This window comes from Gopherus evgoodei, unplaced genomic scaffold, assembly GCF_007399415.2.
Source record: "Gopherus evgoodei ecotype Sinaloan lineage unplaced genomic scaffold, rGopEvg1_v1.p scaffold_64_arrow_ctg1, whole genome shotgun sequence".
Taxonomy (NCBI): Eukaryota; Metazoa; Chordata; order Testudines; family Testudinidae; genus Gopherus; species Gopherus evgoodei.
In genome coordinates this window covers 3,502-31,084 of record NW_022060085.1, presented here as the reverse complement: position 1 = coordinate 31,084, position 27,583 = coordinate 3,502, and the positions used below count along the sequence as shown (strand labels likewise).

The 27,583-nt window shown below is 45.5% G+C and overlaps 1 pseudogene; it reads right to left on the bottom strand.

The window, feature by feature from the left end:
• Positions 1-4,345: 4,345 nt before the first annotated feature.
• Positions 4,346-5,331, bottom strand: LOC115643615 (annotated as a pseudogene).
• Between the last annotated feature and the right edge of the window lie 22,252 nt (positions 5,332-27,583).

The following is a 27,583-nucleotide window of genomic DNA, read 5'->3' as shown; positions in this document are numbered from 1 at the left end:
GACAAAAGTTGTTCTCTTTTGCCACTGAGGGCAGAAGAAGAGGCAATGGGTTCAAATTACAGCAGAGTAGATTTAGATGAAATCTCAGGAAAAACTTCCTAACTGTAAGAACAGGAGGACAATGGAACAGATGCCTCAGGATGTTGTGGAAACTCCTTCATTGGAGGTTTTCCAAAGGAAGCTGAACAGCCATCTGTCCTGGGTGACTTAGACACAACAAACCCTGCATCTTGGCAGCGAGTTAGAGTAAATGACCCTTGTGGTCCCTTCTCACCCTGTGGATCTACGATTCCATGATGTAAAATCCTAGTGTAGATCAGGCCTTAGTCAAACACAAGTTATTGAGCTCAATACAGAGGTAACTGGGTGAAATTTAATGGCCTGTGCTATACAGGAGTTCAGTCTGGATGATCAGATGGTCCCTTCTGACCTTAAACCCTATGGATCTCTAAATAAAGAAAGTAGATCAGGCATTTATATTTACTGGCTCTCACGACACTTGAACAACAGAACATTCAATTCCATAGAAAGTCTGAACATATAACACTGATGAAAGAAAATTATTTACATAACATACCTTTGGCCTGTGGAACGCCTTGCCACAGACACTGTTGGAGCAAAGAGCTTCTCTGAATGGAATGCAGAAATGGATTGACCTTTGCAGGTGATGCTGCTGGCACCACTGTTTGTTAAGACGATCTGACACTTCAAATTCAGAGACCACATTTTCATTTGCTTATAGATTTGCCAAACATTTACCGTTTGGACTGCAATTTCTCACTCCGAGTGTCTCGTTCAACCAATTTCTCAAATAAAGCTAGGAGAAAATATGTCTTGCCCATGTTGAAAATTTTGTATAGTCGTTCCAGTGAGGAGTTCTAGCACCTCCATGCGTTATAGCAGATAAACATGAGGCAAGAGCCCCTCTTCCCCCCCACCCAGGCCCCCGTTAACAGCCATTGCTGGAAGAGGAGGTGAGAGTGTCTGTGCATTAACGCACATCTGCCTCCTGAGGTTTTTACTCATTTCTCACTCCAAGGGGAGTTGTGTCCCATTAGAACCCGAGCAAACTACTTGCCACGCCCTCCAGATTTGGTCTTGAATTGGACATCTACTAACACCTTTCATCATGAAGTATGCACTGTGGCACTGAAACACAGCCACTTTGGGGCTAGAGGCCATCAGCCAGTGAGGGAGTCAGAACAAAGAGGGACATATTGCCCATGATCCTGGGGCAAACTCAACCCCTCTGGCAAGGGCCCTGGGATGTTTAGTGGCTGTGCAGAGCGGAAAAGACCATAGACCTATTCTGTATCCCATCACTCCCATGTCGTACCGGGTCTGTGGAATAGCAAGAGATAGGTCTCTATCCCATCACTCCCATGTCGTGCCGGGTCTGTGCAATAGCAAGAGATGGGTCTCTATCCCATCACTCCCATGTTGTGCCGGGTCTGTGGAATAGCAAGAGATAGGTCTCTATCCCATCACTCCCATGTCGTGCCGGGTCTGTGCAATAGCAAGAGATGGGTACCTGTGGATTCTGACACAGAAGTTTCTTCCCTTGGAATCCTTCTCATGTAGTTGTGGTCCCACTCCTTTCTCACACCAGCATCTGCGGCGACATCCCACACTGAGAACTGACAAGGGTGTGCACTGTTTATAAGATAGCTCTGTGCAATCCCAGGGGGGTTCGCTCACCCGCTAGGGGAGAAGCAGCATCTGGAAGCAAACAGGCTGGGGAACAGAGACACCCTAGCCAGTGTCTCTCTTTCCATGACTGCACTTCTCTGCTATTTATCCAGCTTTAGGGGTAAGCAGTAATTATGGGACTTTCCCAAAGGGAGATGAGAAATCTTAGCCTGTCCGCTGAGTCAAAGAGACATTAATTGCTCTGTGTATTTGTGTGTATTTGAAAATTATAGTTGATTAGTAAGATAACTAGGGATAAGGCCTAGATCTGCACAGGGTCTGATATCCTGTAAATGCCCAGGATGGCAGGGCAGATAGACAAACAAATCTGGACATGGATGACTGAGGGAAGGCACAAACACTTTCTACAGGCACACGGGGCTGTAGATAAGGGATCAGAGATCAGTAATTCTCATCAGTTACTATGATCATACTGATTCACAGACTATTGCTCACTAGCTCCTAGCTTCCAGAAGGTATCCCCCTTTTACAGCTGGGAAAACTGAGGCAGCAGGAAAGGAAGTGTTTTGAGATGGGAACATAGCCCACGAGTCCCTAGCTGCCAATCCTCATATGGTCTCTGCAGCAGCACAGAGGCATGGAGCTCTCTCTCCATTGGTTTCTCTAGTGAGCTGATCTCCCTTGATCTCTGTGTGGCTGCTCCCACTTACAGCAGCTGAGGATTTGGCCCAAGACATTTAATTGGAGATAAAGTGTCAGCAGAGACTCGTGAGCTCAGAGTGAAGAGTCCCAGATCTGCCACAGATTCATTGGGTGACCTTGGACACAGCCTCTCAATGCATTAAATGGAGATTATTATTTATTATTCCTAGTTTGTTGCTATCGAAAGGTCCTAACTGGGGCCTTCGAATCATGCTGCACTGGTTTGGACCCTTGCAGCACATCACTGGTCTCAATGAACTGTTTAGCATTCCAGGCAGCGTGTGGCCCCTGATAAACAAGCAAGATGAGGCTGAAGACTGAGCTGTGTGGAAATCTGATTGTGTGGCTGTAGTTCTTACCTGTTTCTTTAATAAATTCCTCCTGTTTAAGAAGAACGGCAACTCCGTGAATCACAACGAACAAATAGCATCACTGCATCTAACACAATGCAGAGGAGCAATGCCCAGAGCAGTGGCGCTGGGAAAGGGGGAGTCAAGACTCCCGGTTCCTATTCTCAGCTCTGCCACTGTTTCATGGTGTGGCCTTGGGTAAATCAGTTTATTGAGATTATTTATTATTATTTATTATTTCTGGTGTGTTGCTATCGAAAGATCCTAATCAGGGACTACAAGTCACAAGCTGCACTGATTTGGTTCCTTGCAGCACATCGTTGATCTCAATGAACCATGTAGCATTCCAGGCAGCGTGTGGTCCCTGGTAAACAAGCAAGACAAGGCTGAAAACTGAACTGTGCGGAAACTTGTTTTTGCGTCTGCAGTTTTTAGCTGTTTCTTTAATAAATTCCTCCTGTTTAAGAAGGAGGCAACTCCACTGATCACAACACACAAATAGCATCATTGCATCTAATACAGCCCAGTTCGTGGTCCCGTCTCATTATGTGGTCTTGGGTAAACCAGTTTATCGCTACGTGGCTCAACCCATCCATGACATGGGGAGAATGCTGCCTGGATAAAGAGCTTCTAGAAGTAGTGATCAAAAGCTTCACACAGAGAATATGTTAGACTGAGCTTCAGCCCCTGGGCAATGGGTGCCCTGGAGTTCCAGATAAGGTGGCGTGTGCATGTGTAAATAGCCGGCTAATAGTAGATGTGCTGTTTATCTCCCTCCCTGTGAGCTACCTAAGCCACCCCAGCCTCTGCCCAGCATCCCACCTTCCCAGCTAACACAGGGGCTGTTATCCTCCTCGCTTCAAAGCTGATCCCTTGCCCTGCCCCCGAGGCCTGGCTCAGGGCAAAGGGCTCCCAGCACATCTCCACTGGAGGCTCCCAGGGATTAGGGACAACAGGGAGATGAAACTAAAGAAGTAAACCACACAAGGGTCTCAGCCCTCAGGACTCCATAGCTGAGCTTTAGGGCTCACAAGCTGTAGGATGCACAGTCTCACTCGCTGAAGGACGATGCTGCTCCCAACCTCAGCTGCTTTTACACAGCTTCCTGGCTTCCCTCTTCGCCTCCCATTGGCCTGTTGGCCCCAGCGCTGTGTCCTTGCTGCACTCACTGAAGGCTCCTTGTCGGGCAGAAGCAATTTCTTTCCCAGCCCTGGAGAAGAGAGAGCCCAGTTGGAGTGGTGGGGATGGAGATGGAGTTGAACCAGAAGTGGATGGGGCAGGGGAGGGGAGGAGGGGAGAGAGCAACAGAGGTGGGGCCTTGGCGGAAGTGGTGAGATAGGGGAAAGGAGTTGTGGAAAGAGGTGGGGCAGGGGGCAGGGCTATGGGGGTATAGGCAGGGCAGGGCACAGGGCCTCAGGGGTCCAGTTACCAGCAATTAGAAAGGTGGGAACCCTAAGAATTAATAAATTGTACACAGCCTGATTCCTCAGTTTGTCACAATGATACAACACAGTAAGGCCAAGAAAGGACGAAATGTCACTTTGACTTTCCAGTCAGGGATTCAAGGAAGAGGGACCAGCACCATATCACCAGCCAGTTGTGCATGTAGTTCAATCTCAGAGTCAGATCAGGAAGAGAAACTACTAGGCCCCTTCATGAGTAAAGAACCGAAACAGCCTGTCCCGGATCTGTTTGGTCCTCACACCGTAGATGATGGGGTTGAGCACGAGGGGCATCAAGAGGTACACATTGGCAATGAGAACATGGAAATGTAGCGGCACATTCTGGCCAAACCGGGATAGGAGGGAGATGAAGAGACCTGAGATGTAAAAGGCTAAAATGACAAAGAGGTGGGAGCCACAGGTCCGAAAAGTCTTGAGCCGGGCGTCCTTTGTGGGGAGGCTGAAGATGACCCTGAGGATCTGGATATAGGACACAGTGATAAAAATCTCATCCAGACCCATCACACAGAATAGCACAAAGAGCCCATAGTAACTACTGATGCGGGTGTCGGCGCAGGCCAGATTCACCATAGCTATGTGTGTGCAGTACGGCTGGGGATGATGTTGGTTTTGCAATATGGCCACTGCCTCGCCAGGATGGGATAGGGAAGTGCAAGCATACCACCGCGCAGCACCATGGCCAAGCTGATCTTGGCCACGATAGGGTTTGTCAGGAAGGTAGAATATCTCAGGGGATGGCAGATGGCCGCATAGCGATCCAGAGCCATGGCCGTGAAGATCCCAGACTCCATCGCTGAGAAGCAGTGAATGAAGTACATCTGGGTGAGGCAGGCACTGAAACTGATCTCCCTAGAATTGAACCAGAAGATGCTCAGCATTTTGGGCAGGGTGGATGTTAATAGGACCAGGTCGGTGAGAGCCAGCAAGCAGAGGAAATAGTACATGGGGCCATGGAGGCTCGGATCCATCTTCACAAGGAATAGGATGGTGAAGTTCCCCAAGATGGCTATGGCGTACATGGTGCAGAAGGGGATGGAGATCCAGATATGGGCCGCCTCCAGGCCAGGAATGCCCTGCAGGATGAAGGTGGAGGGGTTGGTGAAGTCAGTTGTGTTGAAATCTGTCATGGAGTAAGGGAGAAGGTGTCCAACTCTGAGGCACAATGGTGTCTCCTTCATCTACCATATGTCCTCCTGACTTCCTGTATGTGCCGAGGCTCTAGGGTGATGGTCGCAGTACAAATGCCTGGATCGAGAGAAAAACTTAATATGAGACACTACATGCACAAGTAAATGTGTAGCAGATTGGTTGCCCTTCACACACTGGAAAATGACATTTTAATTATTCAGAGAAATTAATTATGACCACGTGATGCTACTAATGCCAATTCCATGTTTTATGGTGCTCAGTGTTTCAGTAACTCCTACACATCATGATCTGGGAAAATTTAATAGGCACCAACAGCAAACACAAGTGTGGATACTGATTATTCATCATTGTTCCTTAGACCTTGTCTACACTGCTAAGTTTTTTCACCAAAAAACAGCTTTGGAGAAGAAACAGTGGCAGTGTACAGACTCCAAAGCCACTTTTGATGATGGAACGTCTCAGTTTTAGTAAGGTAATAAAACCACCTTGACGAGACTTGTAAGGCTTTTTATGCAAACGTTTTGTTGCTGAAGTGCCAGTGTAGACACTTGTATTTCATTTTATTGCTGTAATTGACCTCTAGAAGGCATCTCACAATGCCCATCCTGACCAGTCTGGTAAGCAGTTTCAACTTCTCTGTCCTGCATTGAGGTAAACACCTTCCACCCCTCCCCCTTTAAAGGCCTGGGAATTTTGAAATTCCCCTTCTTGTTTGATCGGCGTGGAGAGCTCACATCACATCTTACCAGGTGGCTATGGCAGCTCCACACAACCAATGCTCTCCTGCTTGGGCCACTGTGGATCTGCTGGATTGTCTCAGTTTATGGGGAAAGGAGGCTGTGCAGTGCCAGCTGCTCTCCAGATCTATGAATTTCCATACCTAAGGGCTGATTTCATGCAGTGTGTGGGAAGAGCCGTGATCAGGACACACTGCAGTGAACAGAAAAGGTGAAGGAGCTGAGGCATGCCTACCAGAAGGCAAGGGAGGCAAATGGTCAGTCCAGTGTTTGTCCCAGACCTGCCATTTTTTAAGGGGTTTGACACTATCCTTGGCAGCAATCCCCCTTTACACCCAAGATTGTTCAGTGGTTTGAGCATTGGCCTGACAACCCAGGGTTGTGAGCTCAATCCTTAAGGGGGCTGTTTTGGGATCGTGGAGGAAATCTGTCAGGGACAGTACTTGGTCCTGCTAATGAAGGCAGAGGACTGGACTCAATGACCTTTCAAGGTCCCTTCTAGTTCTGTGAGATAAGTATATCTCTATATATTTATCTAATGAGTCCTGGCTGTGGAAACAGGTGGGAAACTTTAGAGTTTTGTCCCCTGAAAACTGCCTCATGACCCCTTTCACATTGTTTTTCTCCCATGCACAATGTCCAACAGCTCTGGGTACACTCACCATCCTTGCAGTGTTCGCTTGCATATGTGCTTGTCAAGAGTCAACCAGAAAGTGCTTGGTGTGTTACCCGGGTGTATTTTAACGTAGCATTTCAATGCTGTATGTACAGTTAACAAGAATGCTTCTGTTTATTGTTACTAGTGCTTCACCAGATATGCCCTTGAAAGGAGGCACTCCCTCCACTCCAGACCAGCATCTCTGTCGGAAAAGAAAGTGCCCAAGGGGTCGCAAGGAAGATATCTTCCGGGAAGTGTTGCAGTTCTCTGATACAGACAAGAGGGAAAGCAGGCAACAAGCAGGAAAAAAAAGAAAACGAGGCATAAACTAGGAGTGCAACAGAGAGGCTAGTGAAAGTTTTGGAGCAGCAAACCAACATGCTGCAGTCCCTTGTAACCCTCACACACTGAGCAGATGTGTGTCTGCCAGCCTCTTCAGCACATTCAGAGCTCTTTCCCATGCCCTCCCCTGACTCCATCTGCACATCCATTCCTGATTTCTGGGACTTCACGCTTTGCCCTACACTCCACTCCCACAGATAGCTTTTCAAATGACAGCTGGACTTATGCTAAGCTCTAAAAGTCAGTCTTCCCCAGGCACCTGTCTCCCCCCCACACCCAGGAATGTATGTGTGTCTCTGTGTGTGTGCATGTTGTTGTGTTTTTTTGAAAATAGAAGCAAAAGTCCTTGAATAATAAGCACTCTTTATTTGTTTCCATGCAAGTTATGAGAGCAGATGGCAGCAGGAAACAAACAAGCAGTTTTATCATTTTCTTGCATTGAATCCTGTGCCTGAACAATCACAACTGCTTCCCATCTTCGAAAGCTGGGCTTCATTATGCATTACAGTCCCAACTGTAGCAACCAACATTACTGGTTCTCATCTTCAAACTGTTCCCTCAAAGCCTCCCAAATTGTCCCCCATTGATCCCCTCTAATAGCATTGGTATCTAGCTTCTCAAAATTAGCAGAGAAGTCTTCTGCCTCAGTAGTACACTCCAGGGCAAACTTTTCACCCTTTTCTTCAGAAATATTATGCAATGTGCAACACATGGCTAAGACCTTGGAAATATTATCCACGCTGAGTTCTAACCTGCCATGAAGGCATCACCAGTATGCCTTTAATCTGCCAAATGACCATTCCATGGTCATTCTGCCCCTACTCAACCTATTGCTGAAATGCTCCTTACTGCTATCCAGGTTTCCCATGTACAGTTTCATGAGCCTTGGCATTAAGGGGTATGTCAGGCTTCCAGTATCATCACTATGGGTATTTCGACATCCCCTACAGAGATCTTCAGGTCTGGAAAGAAAGGCCCCGTTTCTAGCTTTCAGTAAAGGCCGGTGTTCCTAAAGATTTGTGTGTCATGCACTTGTCTGTATCACCCCACACTGAAGCCAGTGAATGCTGGCAGTGATCCATGAGCATGTGCAACATCACGGAGAAGAACCCTTTCCAACAGATATACTCCATGGCAAGGTTGTCTTGTGCCAAAATTGGAATGTGCATGCCATCTATCGCCCTTCCACAGTTAGGGAAACACATTTCTGCAAAGCCATCCACAATTTCATGCAGATTGATGAAAGTCAGAGTCTTTCATAGTAGGATGTGATTAATGGCCCTGCACACTTGCCTTAACATAGCCCCAATGGTCAACTTCCCAAATCCAAACTGATTTGTGACTGAAGGGTAGCAGCCTGGAGTCGCCAGGTTCCACGCTGCAATCACCACGCGCTTCTCCAGCAAGTGGGCAGCTCTCATTTGGATGTCCTTGTGCCGCAAGACTTGTGTGAGCTCAGTACACAGTTCCAGGAAGGGGGCTTCTGCTTCCTAAAATTCTGCTCATTATCCCAGACTGCATAACAATGTGTTACCACCGCTGAGAGCTAATTTCCCGAGCCAAAAAGCAACTTTCCACTATGTTCAGCTCTAACGTGAATGCCAACAGCTCTCCAACCCTGTTGCTAGCCATGTCGGACAGCAGATTAGGCAGCTGTTACTCCTATTGCCTTTGCAACTTCCAGATTGATTTCACTGCCATTCGTGATGTGCTATTGAGAGCTAGCAGAGCAGTGGAGAGCAGCTCAGGATCCATTTGTGCAGAAAGAGATGGCGAGCTGAGCTGAAAACAAGGGACTTTAAAAATGCCGTGAAATGGAGATGGAAAAACATGGAATGTGGGGATGGAAACAATTCATCCTGGGACATTGAGCATGGAGCCATGATGCGCTGTGATCTGATCTGCCTTCCCACAGCATCAATCAGCAATCAGGTTGGAGAGGTGAACTGTGGGATAGCTACCTACGGTGATTTGCTCTCACTGTCGCTGAGACCACCCCACATGTGGACATGCTAAGCCAAAAGAAAAGACAGAATGAATATGTAACAACAATTTCTTTAAAGGCTTTTTGGTAATTGAACAAACTTTCGGTGATAAAACTCAGCCAGTGTAAACATAGACATAATGCAATGAAACCCAGGCTACAGCGTCAATGCTGTAGAGAAGTCTGCATTCACCTGGTTTCTCAAAATCTGAGTGGAAAAAAAGCAAAGATTTGCCGACAAATGTCCCACAGGAAAACATTGCAACTAGAACACACCTCGGGGCAAAGACCTGGGAATCATTCATAGCAGTTCTGTGGAAACATCTGCTTATTCACAGCAGAGGCAAAAACAAAGACAATGTTTGGATGCCTAAGGAATAGGATGGAGAATAACCTGCTCTGGATATGTGCTAAGTTTTGCACGCCCTGTCTTTATAAAGCAGAGTTTCCTAAACTTGGGATGCCGCTTGTGTAGGGAAAGCCCCTGGCGGGCTGGGCAAGTTTGTTTACCTGCCACGTCCACAGGTTCGGCTGATCGCGGCTCCCACTCAGGGCTGGCTCTAGCAATTTCGCCGCCCCAAGCACAGCTGCACACCACGGGGGGCGCTCTGCCGCTCGCCCATCCCGCAGCTCCGGTGGACCTCCCGCAGGCGTTTCTGCGGACGGTCAGCTGGTCCCGTGGCTCCGGTTGACCTGCCGCAGGCCTTTCTGTGGAGGGTCCGATGGTCCTGTGGCTCTGGTGGAGCTGCCTCAGGCGTGTCTGCGGGAGGTCCACCGGAGCTGCAGGACCAGCGGACCGTCCGAAGCCACGCCTGTGGCAGCTCCACCGGAGCCATCTGCCGCCCTCCCAGCAACCTGCAGAGCGCCCCCCGCGATGTGCCACCCCAAGCACGCGCCTCACACGCTGTGGCCAGGAGGCGACCATGCTCCCACTGGCGGTGGTTCGCTGCTCCAGGTCAATGGGAGCTGCTGGAAGTGGCAGCCAGTACAGTAAGGATCACAAAAAGAAAGTTATTAAGTATATTAACAACAAATGAAATTCTAGAAGAGGTTTAGGCCAATTTCTAGAGGTAACAAGGAAACTTTTTAATGTTGCAGGAAAGGAAATGTGTTCAAGAAATTCTTTTGCTCTGCATTTGGAAAGAAGCAGTATGAGGTACTTATATCACAAGAGGGGTTTAAATACTTTCCAGTCCATTAGCTGTCAAGGAGGATGTAAAATAGCATCTACAGTAGAACCTTAGGGTTACAAACAACAGGGTTACTAATTGATCAATCAAGCACACACCTAATTCGGAACAAGAAGTATGCAATCAGGCAGCAGCAAATCAAAAAAGAAAAAGAAAAAAAGAAAATGGGCAAATACTATTAAAAAAGAAGAAAGTTTAAAAAAAATTGACAAAATTAGGAAACAATGGAAAAGCTGGTAAGGAATTAGTTAAAATTCCAGGAAAATAATTAATGCCACACAACAACAGGGTGTGTGGAAAAAAAGTCTGTACAAATAAATTGTATTTCATCCTTTAATAAGAGTACATGTTTCATTGATCAAGGGAACCACACACATGCAATAGACTTTGATTTCTCTGACACATTTGCTTCAGTAGGGAAAATATTCCGATTAAAAATATGAAGACTCTACAATATCAGTGGAGCACATGTCAAATGCACAAAAATCTGGCTAACTAACAGATCTCAGAAAGCAGTTGTCAATGGGTCATTGTTAGTGAATGGGGCTATATCTAGTGGGGTTCTGCAGGGATCACTTCTAAGCCTGGTACTATTCAGTATTTTCATCAAAGATTTGGAAGCAAATAGAAAAATCACTGCAGATAAAATTTACGGATGACACAAGATTGGCAGAGGAGGCCAGCAAGGCACATTGGTTGTTCTGGAGCATTTGGTGAGCTAGGACCATACAAGCAAACAAAATGTTTTAAAACAGTCAAATTCAAAGATATCCTCTCAGAAAAGGACATGCAGGCCAGACCCACAGACTAGGACAATATACTATGGAATGAAGGGAACCTGAAAAGGAGTTAGGGGTCTCTGTGGACAACCAACTCATTTTCAGGTCCAAGCGTGCCACTGTGGCCAAAGGGTCTGATGTGATCCTTGGATACATAGACAGGGGAGTGCAGATTTGGAGCAGGGGAATGATTTCACCTCTGCATATGACACTGGTGAAATCGACTGCATCCACTTCAGGGGTCCACATTTCAAAAAGGATCTTGAAAAATTGGAGAGGGTGCAAAAAAGAACCACAACAATTATTTCAGTCTGGAGAAAATACCAGATAGGGAGAGAGATATAAAGAGCTTCATCTATTTACCTTATGCAAGAGACGATCAAGCGGAGACCTTCACGGGGAGAAAACTCTGGGCACTAAAGGGGTCTGTAATCTAGCGGAGAAAGGCAGAGCAGGGCCAAATGGCTGGAAGCGGAATCCAGACAAATTCCAGATGGAAATAAGGAACCAATGTTTAGCACTGATGGTGATTAAACTTTTGAATAAACTGCAAAGGGAAGTGGTGGAATCTCCAGTTCCTCATGTCTGCAGATCCAGACTGGATGTGTTTCTGGAAGATCTGCGTCAGGGCTTTTCTACATTAAAGTTTAGACACTTCTTATACAGACAGCAGGCATTCTCCTGTCATCATAGGTAATCTACCTCTCTGAGATGGTAACTAGGTCAATGAATAATTCTTCAGTAGACCTCATGCTGCACACACCGAGGATAGGTTTATATAGCTACATATCTCCTGGGTGTCAGGTTTTTTTTTTTGCTATTTCAAAAGAAGCAAATGCAATCTTTTGGTTGCATCAGCAGAGGCAGAGCATGCGAGTCATGGGAGGTGATAGAATCGCTCTATTCAGCGCTGCTTAGGCCTCAGCTGGAGTACTGTGTCCAGTTTGGATCTCCAATGTATATAAAGGATGTAGAGAAACTGGAAAGGATCCAGAGCTGAGAGACAAAGAACCAAGGGATGGAATACAACTTGGAAAGGAGGAAATTGAGTGGGGAGATGACAGCGGTCATCAGATACTTGAATGGGGGCTGCTATAAAAAGATGGAGAAAAGTTGTTTGGACTCACTGCAGCGGGCAGGAGAAGAGACGATGGGTTCAGTCTACAGCATGGCAGATTTAGGTTACATCTCAGATAAACTGCCAAACTTTAAGAAAAGGAAGACAATGGAGCAGACACCTCGGGAGGTTGTGGAAGCTGCTTTGGTGGAGGTTTTCAAAAGGAGACTAAATAGCCATCTCTATGGGGCGGTTTGGACACAACAAACCCTGCATCTTGGCAGGGGGTTAGACTAGATGACCCCTGTGATCCCTTCTCAAAATGTGGCTTTATGGTTCCTTGATATAAAATCCTGGTGTAGATCAGGCCTTAGTCAAACAGAAGATATGGATCTCAGTTCACAGGTAACTAGGTAAAATTTAATGGCCTGTGTTATACAGGAGGTCAGGCTGGATGATCAAATGGTCCCTTCTGGCCTTATGCTCTATGAATCTATAGATAACCAAAGTAGATTTGGCATTTATATTCACTGCGTTTCATAACACATGAGAATGGAAACAGTCTATTACATTGAAAGTCTGAACACATAACTCTAATAAAAGAAAACTGTTTACATAATACATATTAGGCCTGTGGAACTCCTTGCCACGGACTCTGTTAGAGCAAAGAGCTTAGCTGAATGGGATTCACAAATGGGTTGGCCCTTGTAGGTGGTGCTGGTGGCACCACTGTTAGTTAAGTCTGTCTGACACCTTCCATTAGGAGACCTCATTTTCAGTTGCTTATAAGTTTGCCAAACATTAACTATTTGGACTGAAATTTCCCATGTTGGGTGTCTGCTTCCGAACAAATTGTATTTTGAAAGTTTCAGGCATAACGGTTCAGCAGAATTCTCAAGTGAATCTAGGGGAGAAGATATCTTGCACATGTTGAAAAATGGTTATATTATTCTAGTGAGGATCTCTACCACCTCCATGCTTTCTAGCAGATTAAGGTCAGATAACAGTCCCCACCCCGCATCCCCCTGTTAACAGCCAGAGCCCTGAAATGCAAGAGGAGGAGGTGACAGTGTCTGTGCATTAACACAGAGCTGGCTCCCAAGGTTTTTACTCAGTTCTTATCCTAAGGGGAATTTTGATTCATTGAGGCCTAAGTAAACTTCCAGCCACAGCCTCCAAATGTGGCCTTGTATTATCCATCTGCTGACACCTTTCGTCTTTAAGCATTCACTGTGCCACAGAAATGCAGCCACTGGGGGCTGGATGCCATCAGCCGGGGAGGCACAGCAAAGAGGGACATTTTGGCCCATGCTACTGGAGCAAACTCATCCCCTCTGGCAAGGACCCTGGGATGTTTCATGACTGTACAGAGCAGAAAGGACCACAAACTTTTTCTATATCCCATCACACCCACACTGCACTGGGTTTGACAAACAGCAAGAGATGGTACCTGTGAATTCTTAGACGGAAGTGCCTTCCCTGGGAATCCTCCTCAGGTAGCTGTGCCCCACACCTCTCTCACCCAGCATCTGCAGCAACATCCCACACCAAGAGCTGACACAGGGATGTGGATCATTTATAATATAGCTCTGTGCAATCCTAGTGGGGTTGGCTCAGCCTCTAGGAGAGAAGCGGTATCTGGATGCAAACAGGCTGGAGACCAGAAACACTCTAGCCAGTGTCTATCTTTCTGTGTTTGCGCTTTTGTGCTATTTATCCAGCTTTAAGAGTAAACAGTAATTAAAGGACCTCCCCAAAGGGAGATGAGAACTCTTGGACTCTCTGTCGAGTTAAAGATCAATTAGCTGCTCTGTGCTTTTATGCATATTTGAAAATTACAGTTGATTAGTAAGGAAACTACGGATGATGTCCAGGTCCCCATAGGATCTGATACCCTGTAAATGCCCAGGATGGATGGGTAGATAGTAGGCAGACAGATCAGGGGACAGATGACTTACAGGAGACAAGAAAACTTTCTGCAGGCACACTGGGCTGTTGCTAAGGGATCAAAGATCAGTCATTCTCAGCAGTAACTATAATCATACCATGTAGCACCTTTTTTTTTGAAGGATTTTCAAAATACCTATGAAAGGAAAGCCAAAATGAGCATATCCCCATTATGCAGATAGGTAAACTGAGGCATGGGTAGAGGTGACTTGGGCAAAGTCGCACAGAGAAGTACAGACAGAACCCAGGAGTTCTGACATCCCCACCATAACCGCCATAAGCACACTGTCTCCACCAGGAACTGAGCGCATGACAAGAAGGAAATGAACTCATGCTCTATCAGGGCCTATTCACTGGGTGGGTGTGATGGACTCACCCAGGATACAAACTGGAACTCAGATACTGCCAAGTTGTTTGACATACCAATCTGGGCCCCCTCTCAGACTGTGAGGCTGTGCCACGCTGCAATCCTCTCCAGGTCTTGCACTTACACAGCTATACACAGACAGGGACACATCCAGCTGCAGTTACGTGAAAGCTTTCACTAGCCACTCATGAACTAACAATAGAGAGACTCCAGCCAATTCCCCCCAGCTCCCCAGCCTAGGACCCCAGAGCTGTGCTGTCTTGCCTTTGTCAGAAGCCTGACCAGTGTAAGTTTATTACCCCTCCCTTAGTGTGGAGAGGACAATGTACCAGCCCCTGTTCCTGAGCAGATTTCCCTTTTGCGTTTCAAACAACACACTGTTTTAGGTATATAGATTTAAAGTGATTATAAGTAACAGGGAACAGATCAAAATTGGTAACCTAAAAAATAAACAAAATCACAATCTAAGTTCTATAGACTAGAAAAGATTTGGATAAAGGAATGTCTCACCCTGATGATACATACAGTTCACCAGTCTTCCATACACAGGCTAGAAATCCCGTCAGCGGGGATTTCAGCCCCATTTCAGTCTTAGTTCCTAAGGTGTTTCCAGATGTTGTATTGTGGAGGGAGTGAGGCCAAGTGATGATGACTCTTCCCCAGTTATAGCTTCTGCTATATGAAGGGAAATTCATTTTTTCTAAGCAAAAGGCCCCAGCACAATTACTGGAAACTTTCAGGCACAAGATGCAGTCCAGTGTCACATGAACTGGTCACATGACCTTGCCTGCTTTTATGAGTCATAGCAGGAGCCATTACCCATATCCTGGCTACGATGTTCACAGGAAAGTCCATCAGGTGGGGATGAGCTTCTTCTAAGGCCTATTGTGTTTCTTAATGGGCCAGTACCTTGGATGGTTCATCCACAATGTGCTGGCCACACTGGATATAAACTACCTTGTGGGTGCTACCCAGGAGCAAATACGTTTGAAATATTGGTACATAAGCAATATTCATAACTTTAGGTAACAAAAATAATGCATACATACAACTAGGGTAATCACTTTCAGCACATCATAACTTTTCCATTGATACCTTGCATGACATACTTTATATAAAACACCACATAACCACATAACCCTGGTAAATATGTAAAAGCAGCAAAGAATCTGTGGCACCTTATAGACTAACAGGCATTTTGCAGCATGAGCTTCTGCAGGTGAATACTAACTTCGTCGGATGCATGACATGCGCTGGGCAGGGAGGTTTATAGACATCGCTGTGGGATCTCAGCAGGGTTTCTGTCTCACCTGAGCAGACACAGCTCAGCAGAGAGCGTGAGACTAATCAAATAGTCCCCTGCTTGTCCCTGGTGCATGGCCCTCCCCAGACTCCTCGGGGCACCGGGGAATAGCAGGGGACTATTTGATTAGTCTCACGCTCTCTGCTGAGCTGTGTCTGCTCAGGTGAGACAGAAACCCTGCTGAGATCCCACAGCGATGTCTATAAACCTCCCTGCCCAGCGCTCCTCTGACACTTCACAGAGACTATCCGGACACCTCCTGCTGGCCTGGGCAGCCCCTCTCTGCTGAGCAGGAGCTGAGTGAGGGCAGGGCTTTGGAGCCCAGAAATGACCCTTGTTAGCAGCACCTGCCCCACATAATAGCCCAGAGGAAGCACAGAGCTGAGACGGGTGAGGGGGGATCCCACAGGTTATGCCAGGCCAAGGAAGCTCAGAGAGTGGCAGGTTCAGGGTCTGGGGAAAGAGCACTGAGAGCCACATGCCTGGAAGATTGGTCTGCTGGAAAGATGCTTAGCCTGGGGACTGGCTAAGTTGCATCCCTCTTTAACAGCATAGAAGGGGCTGGGTTTTTCAGTGGGGCTTGGCTTGGAAACATGGAGCTGTTCCCCTGGATTTAAGGGGTGAATATATTGCAAAATGTGTTCAAGCCGATTGCAACCATATTATGTGCACTCAGTGACAATGAATGAATAAAAAAGAACGTCACATAGTTATGGGTTAATTTGGAGACAGGCTGTCCCACCGCTGCCACCATGTCATAACTTTAGTCCCAGATTTGGACCTTAGCGTCCAAAATATGGGGGTTAGCATGAAAACCTCCAAGCTTAGTTACCAGCTTGGACCTGGTACTTGCTGCCACCACTCAAAAAATTAGAGTGTTTTGGGGCACTCTGGTCCCCCTGAAAAACCTTCCCTGGGGACCCCAAGACCCAAATCCCTTGAGTCTCACAACAAAGGGAAATAATCCTTTTTCCCTTCCCCACTCCAGGTGCTCCTGGAGAGATACACAGACACAAGCTCTGTGAATCCAAACAGAGTGACTTCCCCTCTCCGTTCCCAGTCCTGGAAACAAAAGCACTTTCCTCTTCACCCAGAGGGAATGCAAAATCAGGCTAGCAAATCCAACACACACAGATCTCCCCCTGATTTCTTCCTCCCACCAATTCCCTGGTGAGTACAGACTCAATTTCCCTGAAATTTCCCAGTAAAGAAAACTTTAACAGGTTTTAAAAAAGAAAGCTTTATATAAAAAAGAAAGAAAAATACATACAACTGGTCTCTCTGTATTAAGGTGACAAAATACAGGGTTAATTGCTTAAAAGAAATATGAATAAACAGCCTTATTTAAAAAGAATACAAATCAAAGCACTCCAGCACTTATATTCATGCAAATACCAAAGAAAAGAAACCATATAACTTACTATCTGATCTCTTTGTCCTTACACTTAGAAACAGAAGATTAGAAAGCAGAAACTACTTCTTCAAAGCTTAGAGAAAGCAGGCAGACAGACAAAAGACTCAGACACAACATTCCCTCCACCCAAAGTTCCTGATTGGTCCTCTGGTCAGGTGCTTCATGTGAAAGAGACATTAACCCTTAGCTATCTGTTTATGACACAGGCTTGCAGAAGCAAGGTCATAAGTACTGGCAGTTTTGCTAATTAGTATATAAAAAAGTAAATAACAAAAAATAAAATACAAACAATATGCAAATAAACAACTTCATGTCCAAGTGCCTCTACTAATAAAAGTTTTAAAAAGTAATAACTTGATAGGGGTCAGTATGACCAATGTATTTAGTAGAAGATAGTTAAAAAAAGTTTAAATAATAATGTGTACTTGGGATCAGTCCTTGGAAACTATTTTAGAAAAGACATTTTCCTCACATGTTGTTCTATTGTTGATTACTCAATACAGACTCAGAATATAGGTTCTAAACCTATTGCTTATGTCTGTGTGTACTTACACCTAATAAACTGCAGTGTTAGACAAGAGCACACTTACTTACTGATCAAACAGAATTGCTGAGTTCCTGTTGATTTATTCCTTAGACTGCCTGAAGTGAAATAGTTAAGTTGCCCCATTTGGGGGCCATGACAACCCTAGGTAACAGAGTGAGCCTGGCCAGAGTGGTGTAAGGACAGGAACAAATTAATGCAAGTGGTTTGTTTGTGTTATTTTACAGTAGGTGTGGGGGTGGGGGGTGGAACAGGGTAGCAACCTGAAATTTTCCATGCCACAGTCTGTGAGTTTATTTAAGGTCACCCTCTGTTGTTGATTTATGAGCTTGGTCCAAAAAAGTCTGATTAAGTAAAAAAGATTTGTGAGAGGGACAGGAAACACTTGGAAAGAAAGAAAAACCAGAAATGGTTTTGAATAACAGCTTAGCGAATTTTATACAGAAACGTGGGAATGGCCCTTGAAAGCTGGAGCCTTAAGTGGCCCTGGAGCACTGTTGCAGCTCTGTAAAGAATGGGAATTCTGAGCTGGTACAGGAAAAGAGAGGGATCCTAATGTTAATGGGAATAAAAAAAGCTGCATTACAGGGGTTATGAATGGCAGCAACAACATTAAACCAGGAGTTAGAATATTTAAGGGTCAAAATAAAAAATGTAAATATATAACTTATATGGCAAAATCTGAAACCCTCCGAGTCACACCCCTCACGCAAGCAGTGCAGCTGGTCGCTAAGCAGAAGCAAGTGTGTACTAGGAAAAAAAAAGAAGAAAAAAACAGGCTGGAGCAGCAAGTGTCTGTGTTAAGACATCCAGAAACGGAGAGTGAATCTGCTGTCAGAGCCTCAACACAGGAATCCCACAGTAGAAGTCAGGATGACCATGGAAATGTAAGAAGCAAATTTGTGCTCTTAGAACTATGTTGGGAGAAGAGAAGGGAAGAGTGGCTGTGATTCGAAGTAGTCGTAGCCTGCGAAGGTGCGGGAGCGTGTGGGGCAGGTCAGATGAGGATGGCTACTTGTATCCTTCTCATTATGATAATGAGAAAAGTGATTCCCATGATCTTTCTTTTCCTGTGTGCACGTCTCGTTTATGGTCTCCTTTACTTGAAACCCTGGAAAAGTCGTGGAAGCTCCAGTCCATGGCTCCAAACGTGACCACCTTAATATGGAAATGGGGTGGTCAGAAGGGGAGAGGAACAGAAGAGCAGAAGAGTTTTTTTGCCATAAAACAGTAAAAAAAAAGAAAACCCTAAACAGCTCCAAACCAGTTAAAATTACTGTACATGCTAGATCTCAAAAGGACATTTGGAGCACAATCCAAAAAAATTAAGAACCCGCTCTTGAGAAAGGGGGGAGGAGAAACTCAGCCAGCTGGCCTAAGTACAAATTAATGTTTAGTTTGTATTATTATGTAATCTCCCACTATATAAAATAAAACTTTTGTTTTGTTTTTTTAAATCAAGTTAAAAGTTTTTAAAAATTAAGCATTCCCTTGCTCCGTGTTTGCTGGCATTGGAACTCCAGGTGTGCGTCTCTAATTGTATAAATCCAAAATCTGTTGTAATCAAGGCGAGGGAAGACTTCCCATAAATAACAGCAACATATAAAGTGAACAATACCCTTGACATCACTACTGACTCCAGTATCCTGGGAAAACAACTTACTCTTTTATACCCCACGGACGGATATTCCCCCACTACGGTAAAGCTGAAAGGCTTGGACTTAGACAAAGTAAACATCAGTGTGGGAATGAACCAGAACTGGCAATGCATTATAGTTTGGATTGCAAAGGATTTTTACTGGCGATTACAGAATCCCTCCCACTTTGGTGGCAACATCACAATTTTTATGTATTCATATGGACTTGTTGGAAAAGCATATTTGTTAATAAATCAATTAAAGACTACTCATATGTATGGAATCTGTCAGGCTGCTAATTAATTGTAGCAAGCCCAAGTGCACTCACCTGAGGAATGAAATCGCTAAGCGAACAACCCCACGGGAAAAGACAATCCATTGTAGGCTGTAATATTCCCCCTTGTTTCCAAAGGCACTCAATGAAAAATTAAAAAAAGCAAAATTGCAAACAGTGACAACAAAAAAATGGAAAATTCTTTTGTCTTGCACTTAAAAAGCCCTGGATTTTCAGAAAGTTTACAACAGAAATAAATAATGTTTAAAATAAAGGATGATTAAATGATGCCTTGGTAAAATAGTTATAAACATGCAGCCCGATACAACAGAAGAATGGCTCCTCCAGGGACCCCATAAAGTAAAAGGCATGGAAGTATAAACTTTGGAACCTCCTGTAAATAATTTAATTGGAGCATGTGTAGTTCAATCCAATGTAAAAAAGCAATTGGTAATTAATCCAACCCACACTCTAAAAATAGGACTTGTGAATATTACCTAGCCTCTGTTCATCAGAGGATGGAGATGGATGGCAGGAGAAAGATCACTTGATCATTGCCTGTTAGGTTCTCTCCCTCTGGGGCACCTGGCATTGGCCACTGTCGGTAGACAGGACACTGGGCTAGATGGACCTTTGGTCTGACCCAGTACGGCCATTCTTATGTTCTTATGTTATGTTCTACCTTAGCAAATATTTTAACAATAAAACCCCATTGTAAAAAGTTTGTTCAACCATTGTATGAGCTGAAAAAATTTAAATAAATAATAATATTCTCTGACCCAGGGCTGGCTCCAGGCCACAGCATGCCAAGCACGTGCTTGGGGCTGCATGCCGCAGGGGTTGCTCTGCCGGTTGTCAGGAGGGCGGCAGGCGGCTCTGGTGGAGCTCCCGCAGGCATGCCTGCGAACGGTCTGCTGGTCCCGTGGCTCTGGTGGAGCTCCCGCAGGCATGCCTGCGAACGGTCTGCTGGTCCCGTGGCTCTGGTGGAGCATCTGCAGGCAAGCCTGTAGGAGGTCCACCAGAGCCGTGGGACCACAGGATTCCCGCAGGGAAGCTTGCGGAAGGTCCACCGGAGCCGCGGGACCGGCGAGCTGCAGAGCTCCCCCCGCGGCGTGCCGCCGTGCTTGGGGCGGTGAAATTGCTAGAGCCAGCCCTGCTCCAACCCCATGTGAATATGAAAGAGGGACATTTTAGGAACAATTGGTGCTGGGGTAGAAGTTCTTAACAGCACAAATAAAAAGGTAGTTGCAAATAAAGTAAATGCAAAGGGTCAACGCCTGAAGGCATCCTTAGATTGGCTACATTCATTCAAAATAGGGTGGCACAGGTTTTAGAAATATAGAAACAATTTTAAAACAAGGATCACCTCCGCCTCTTTCAGGCAGTTGGGTCCTCCCTGGCGCTGGCATGCCTGGAAATGTAAATTATTGATATGGTAAACATATAGTTTGGAATGGAATAAATGAAATACCCCCATTAAAAATTTAAAGCATTGTTCAAAAAAAAAATGCAATCCTGGTAAAAAAAATTATAAATTTTAGTTATAATCCAAAATTTTAAAAAATCATTACATTTGTTTTATTAATGTCTAAGGCAAATAGAAAATAGGCTTCTTCTATCACAACCCCCGGCTTTAATATCAATCAAGCAGTAATAGAACCCAGAAATCTTAAAGTATGGGGCATAAAAAAGGCCCAGAAATACAAAACAGTGAAATTAAAGTCTACTTTAAAAAATCTGGAATTATATATAAATGTATTAAAAATGCTTCACAACCACAAAATATATATTTAAAAGTAATAAAAAATGTCATTTTTTTCTAATAATCCATTTTGAAATAAATCTGTAGTTGTTTATGTGGGTAAGAATTGTGTGTGCCTTAAAAGTTAGCGTCCTGTGCTCATTGTTAATTATGTGTACAATATAATCCATAATCCCTCCCCTCCATAAGTGTTTTTTGGCAAATTGTAGTCATTAAAAATGTAATTTTGATTTTTAAGTATCTGAATTAAAACACAACCAATTAAAATTAAAATACATCTTACGCTCCAATGTAATACCTAAACAGTAATTAAAAGGGTTAGCAGAGATTCAGAACACAATTGGTGGGAGACATCATTTGGATGGTCTCTCATGGCATCAGAAATTTTCAGTTTGGCTTTATATCCAACTGTGGTGATTCTAATGCTTCAAGTGCCATTGGTTGTTGTGTTCTTATCACTGACATGCTGGATAAGGAAGAAGATTGATAGGTTGCCAAGCCAGTGATTTTACAAACCATGGGCACGTCCCAAAAATAAGTACATGAAGTCTGATCTTTAATGAGGCAAAGTCGGGGTGAAACCAAAAAGTGCCAGCAAGAAAATTCTTGCTCAGTCTTGGCTGAGAGCCTTGAGCCTAATGCTGGACTTTCAAAAGTAACTCACTGAACTAGTTTTTTACATATACTTACTTGTGAAAGTACATATATAGATGTAGAGGCCTCAATATTTGGCCTTTGAAAAGGGGAGTGTTGCCTTGGATTTAAACAATGTATATATGTGACCAGAATGTGATCCAGCTAATTGCCACCATATTATGTGCACTGCACCACAATGAATTAATAAAATAAAACAGCACATAGGTAAGAGTCAGTTTGGAGACAGGCTTTCAGAAGCAAGGTCATAACCACAGGCAGTTTTGCTAATCAGTATAAAACAAAGTAAATAACTAAAACAAAAAAAAAAGTAAGCAAACAACCTTAAGTCTAGATGCCTCTATTAAGAAAAGTTTATTAAAAATTTAGAAAATAATAACTTAATAGGGATCATTATGACCAATGTGTTTAGTAGAAGTTAGTTATAAAAAGTTTAAATAATAACATGCACTTAGGAGCAGTCCTCGGAAGCTATCCTGGGAGAGATGTTTTCCTGACATCTTTACTCCCTGGCAGGGAGGTGTTTGGCCAGCGTTGGCCTGTCGTTGATTACTGAATGCTGTCTCAGAATGTAGGTAAATATCCGAGATGTTCTAAACCTGTTCCGTATGTCCGTGTGTGCTAACATCTAATAAGCTGCCGTGTTAGACAAGAGCACGCTGACTTGAATTACCCCTTGATCAAACAGAATTGCTGAGTTGCTGCTGATTTATTCCTTACATGGCCTGAAGTAAAATAGTTAAGTTGCCCCTTTGGGGGGTTTCTGACACACCCAGGTAACAGAGCTCCTATATTTTTTCCAGCTCTCCTCTCTGTGGCAGAGACCTCTGTATATTTTGGGCAGGGTTGGTGGTTTGACAGTATGTGACCATGCTGCTCCTTGTGAGGGTATGATTCTGCCTTCACAGAGCTTCTCCCACCTAGGTCCCGTTGGATCTAGCACAATCACTTGCAGCTGGCTGAAGACAGAATTTGGCTGGGAGGTTATTATCAGTGTATCATTCAATCCATCTACCTTGAATTGAAATTGTGATGACAAAGTCTTCAAGCAGCTTCTGCCCTCACACACAGTGGCCCCTTGAAATGTGGGATTAGTTTAATGCATCGACAATGGCCTCTGTGCTTCACTTTCTATCTTCTGGGAATCTGCTCTCCCTCCAGGTGTGTGAATGGTCCATATTCCCTGTATGTGAGAGACAGCAGGGGTCTCCTGGGAATCGTCTGACGTTGCTTATTTATAGTACAACAGTACTCAGAGGCCATAGTTAGAAACTCTCTGCCCAATTCTCTCTCTGCTCAACCTTTAAAGGACAAAAAAAGTCTCATCATAAATAGGTTCCACTCAAACTTTTAAATGCACAGTTCTAGATTCAGTACGTACAAATTACCCCTCACTTGGTATGAAGTGAGCCCTCTGCCGAAGCCAGCCCAGGCAGTGTCAGGGGCTGTTTCTCTGACTGCAGGTTGAGATACTTGCCAGGTAAATGACAGATCCCAAGAGCAATACCCACTCCCAGGAGTGTTCTATAGCACATTATAACACTCCTCTGACAGCAGATCGGTCTCATTCACTTTCAGGTTCGGGGGCAGTGATTTATTTATAGGAATGTCCATAGTGCTCATGGGAACCAAGCTCAGACATTTGTGGATCCCGTTTCACACCCTCCCCATCCTGTGTGAGGTTGGGGGTATCATGAGCCGCATCTTACTGACAGGGGAACTGAGGGTGCAAGACAAAGTCTGAAGAGCACATTGCGCTCCCGAGACCCAAGCTGGTGCCCTAGCTACAAGTCCCCGGTCCGGGTGTTTGCTTTGGGTAGCAGATATGCCATGGGATGTTTGTCCAGTTGTTTGCATTCTCAGGCATGGAAACGGGTCTATCAGTTTTCATTTTTCTAACTTCCTCCAGGCCAGAATGGACGGCCATCTTTGCCCTGGGAGTGTCTCTGCCCCCGAGCCCTGTGGGTGAGGAGCCCAATGGAATAGAAATGGGTTCTTCCAAAATGTGACAGGAGGCGGCGATTCCAGGACAAGCTCTCTGCCTCTCCCTCCAGTGACAGGCAGCCTCTGGGTTGGGGCACCACTGCTGCTTAATTGAGGCCTTGTCTACATGGGGAAGTTGAACCTGTTTTGAAACCGATATACTGAAACGGGTAAACTCCCATGTGGATGCTACTATTTCACTTTCAAAGGGGCTAACTGCAGTTTAGCTTAGACTGATTCCCAATCAGCTTAATCTAAACTAAACTAACAGAGACCAGGCACAGGTTTGCACCAGTTGAGCGAAAGCAGTTTAAACACACTCCTTATATGAAACTGGGGCAATTTTTTCATGCAGACACATTCTGAGGCCTCATCTATACACAGGCCAGGTCTACACTACAGACCTATCCATGTAGCTGGAGAATGTGAAAAATCCACACCCCTGAGCAAGGTAGTTATACTGACTTAATGCCCTCCCCCTCCCAGATAGCACTATGCCTCCCGCTGACAGAGCTCCTGCCTCTTGGGGAGATGGATTAACAACACAGACAGGAGAAGCTCTCGCGTTGGGATGGAAAGTGTTATAGCTGCTCTGCTGCACACTGTAGCACCATATATAAAGACAAACCAAGAGATTTGCACCATTTTAACTAAACTGGTTTAGTTAAACCGATGCAAACCCTTTTGTAGACACTTTTATTTTGGTTTAAATCTCACCCTTAGTCTGAAATCAAAATGTCCACAAAGTCTTTTGCACCAATTGAACTGAATGAGTTTAAATCACATCTTATGTTAAACGAGTGCAACCCCGTGTATATCCGAGCCCCACGGTCAACTTTACACCCAGTGACCCTGCAAAAGCCAGGCCAGCAGCTGCTGGATGTTCTCCTAGCATGTGCAAAGTCACTAGTACACTGCACTGAGATAATAGACAGAACTCTGCTCATGGCTCGCTCATTACAGGCTGAGCTGTAAATGCCTGTGCGGTTAGTACTGAGGGTGTGAGTAAAGTTACCAGAAGGGTTCATTGGAGGAAGGCAGGCTACATCTGTGGGAGGAATTCCCAACTTGGGGAGATGTTCCCACGCTAGCTCTGACCCAGCTCACTCCCTACAAAGAGAAGAGTAGCTGCCGCGGTGCGAGCAGTGGGACACGCCAGCCTCCCAAATACACAGATAGGGGTTCTGATGGGCTTGAGCTTGGCCCCTCACGTGGCCACAGCTACCCTGCTGCATTTAACATGCTGGCTCTCTCAAAGATGGGAGCAACGTCTCCAGCTGCTGTGTAGACAAACCCACAGAAACCAGATGGAGGAGTGAGAACGTCACCAGGGGAGAAGTAGGCAAGGTGTGCCCTGCATTCTCATCATGAAATCATTTGATACCAGTCCTTTGGGTGCTTTATGTGCAAAGCTCCCAGCAATGTCCATAGGACTCCTGAGCTCAGAGAGCTCCCAGGTCAGACCCCTGGTGTGAACCTCCTGCTTCCTTCCTCCAAAAGGCAGGGCTGTGAGAAGGGCCACAACTCTCCCAGGAATATGCAGGGCTCAGTCCTGTATCTCCTGCTACCAGGGCCATCCTTAGGCATAGGCAGCTTATGTGGCTGCATAGGGCACAGAAAATTTGGGGCACCCCTGGGTCTTAGTGTCTAACCTCCCCACAACCTTTCCCTGTCCCTGTTCTGAGCCTTCCTGCAGGCTCCCACCACAGCTGGCTGCTGCAGCCTGGTGAGTCTTCTTGCAGAGGGGATCTAGTACTTAAAAGTGAAAAAGCCTCCAGCCTCCCAGACCTATTAGCTCAACACTGAAACTGTTAAAGAGCCATTCAAGGGGTAATGAAGCCATTTAACAGGCATTTGCCAACCCCCAGGTATAGACTGTTGGTTTCTGAAAGTTCTGACAAAACCAGTGGTGCATTACTGTGATATTTACTCAGAAGAACGTGTTAGTCTACAGGATCTTCCTTTAAAAACTGCTCTCAAATATATTTCATTGGTGTGTTGCTGAAGATTATAAAATCATGTCACTAAAAAATCTTTGCATAGATTTTTAGATGCATGATCTGAGGATTTCTCTTTAGCCTTAAATGCTTGGATCTTCAGACATACAGTTTTTAAAATAAATCTTTCAAACCCCCCCATCTAATATACACATGCCAACCCGGGCTGCCACCAGGTGTAGGGGCACCAGTTTAATAATACTGCATAGGGCCCCATAAATCCTAAGGATAGCCCTGACAGGGCAGCTTCACCCTAGCTTTGAATCCTGCAGAAAGAGACTTTTGACACAACAGAACAGTCCGGCGGAACGGTTTGCCCTTCTCACTTGAATTCATTGCTGGAATTGATGCTGGCATGACAGCCCCGGAGAAAGCTTAGGGGGAGCCAATCTACAATCCCTCAGGCCATTCCAATAGGCCTCATCTCTGACAGACAGAGGCTGCCTCTAAGGACAGGGAGGGCAGCTGAGTGTTCCAGGCCCGCTCCACCCCATCCTCTTTGCTGAGATTCCTTCCAAGGGATTAATTAGCCCCTGTTGTCCCACAAGAATCAGGCCTGAGCCATCCAAATCCTTTACCCACATGTATGGTAATGCTCATATCACTTTCCCTCCCCTCCCTTGCCGCAGGTATTCAGGAGGCAATGCACAATTAGTAAAAACGGTTCAAATCAAGTCCCTCTTTCAGCTGGCCGCAATGGGCCACGTCTCCAGTAGGTGTAAATGGGTACAACTCTAATGTCTGTCTGCCCACTTCCAACAGCTCAGGACCAGTGTTCCCTCAAATTTTTGCCACCCATGTGCAGAATTAATTTTTGTTATGTGCACTGATATGGAGGTGATGTGTGACACGTCACCTCCATATCGGTGCATATAACAAAATTCATGTGCAGGGGGTGGGGACAAGTGGTTTGGAGTGTGGAAGGGGGCTCAGGGCTGGGGCAGAGGGTTGGGGTGCAGGGGTGTGAGGCCTGTGGCTGAGGTTGCAGGCTGTACAGTGAGGCTGGGGATCAAGGGATCAGGGCTCAGGCAGCGGTGCAGGGGGTGAGGGCTCCGGCTGGGGATGCGGGTTCTGGGGTGCGGCTGGGGATGAGGGGTCTCAGGTGCAGAAGGGTGCTCTGGGGATTTGGCCGAGAGAGAGGACCTCCCTCAGTTCTCTTTCCCCACAGCACCACCTGGGCTGGGGCAGAGGGACGTCTCTTCCCGCCACAGTAGCTCCAAAACTGAGGATGCGGGATAGGCACCCTTCCCCCAGCCCCCACAGGGTTCAGGTTGGGTGACCCTGGCAGTCTGGGCCGTGGCTCAGTCTGGGCCACCAGATTTTTCAAGGACAGTTCATAGTGCATCTAATGAGAAGAGTGTAGAGAAAAAGAATCACAGCTTTGAACTGCTACAGAGCCCTTAATTACCACTAAAAGCCAAGGTAATGAAGGTGGAATGTCTGCAGTGCAGGAACCAAGAAAAAGGTTATTTGTTACTCACTCTTAGTGTGCTATTAGCTCAGGATAGATAAAGAAGTAATGCTGAGAAAATGCCACCTTGTCATGTTTCCTTCAGCTGGTTAATGATTGTTTTCATGGTTAGTTACCGGGGCAGGAAGCAACCATGCAGTGGAACTGAATGCACCCAACTGGATCCACC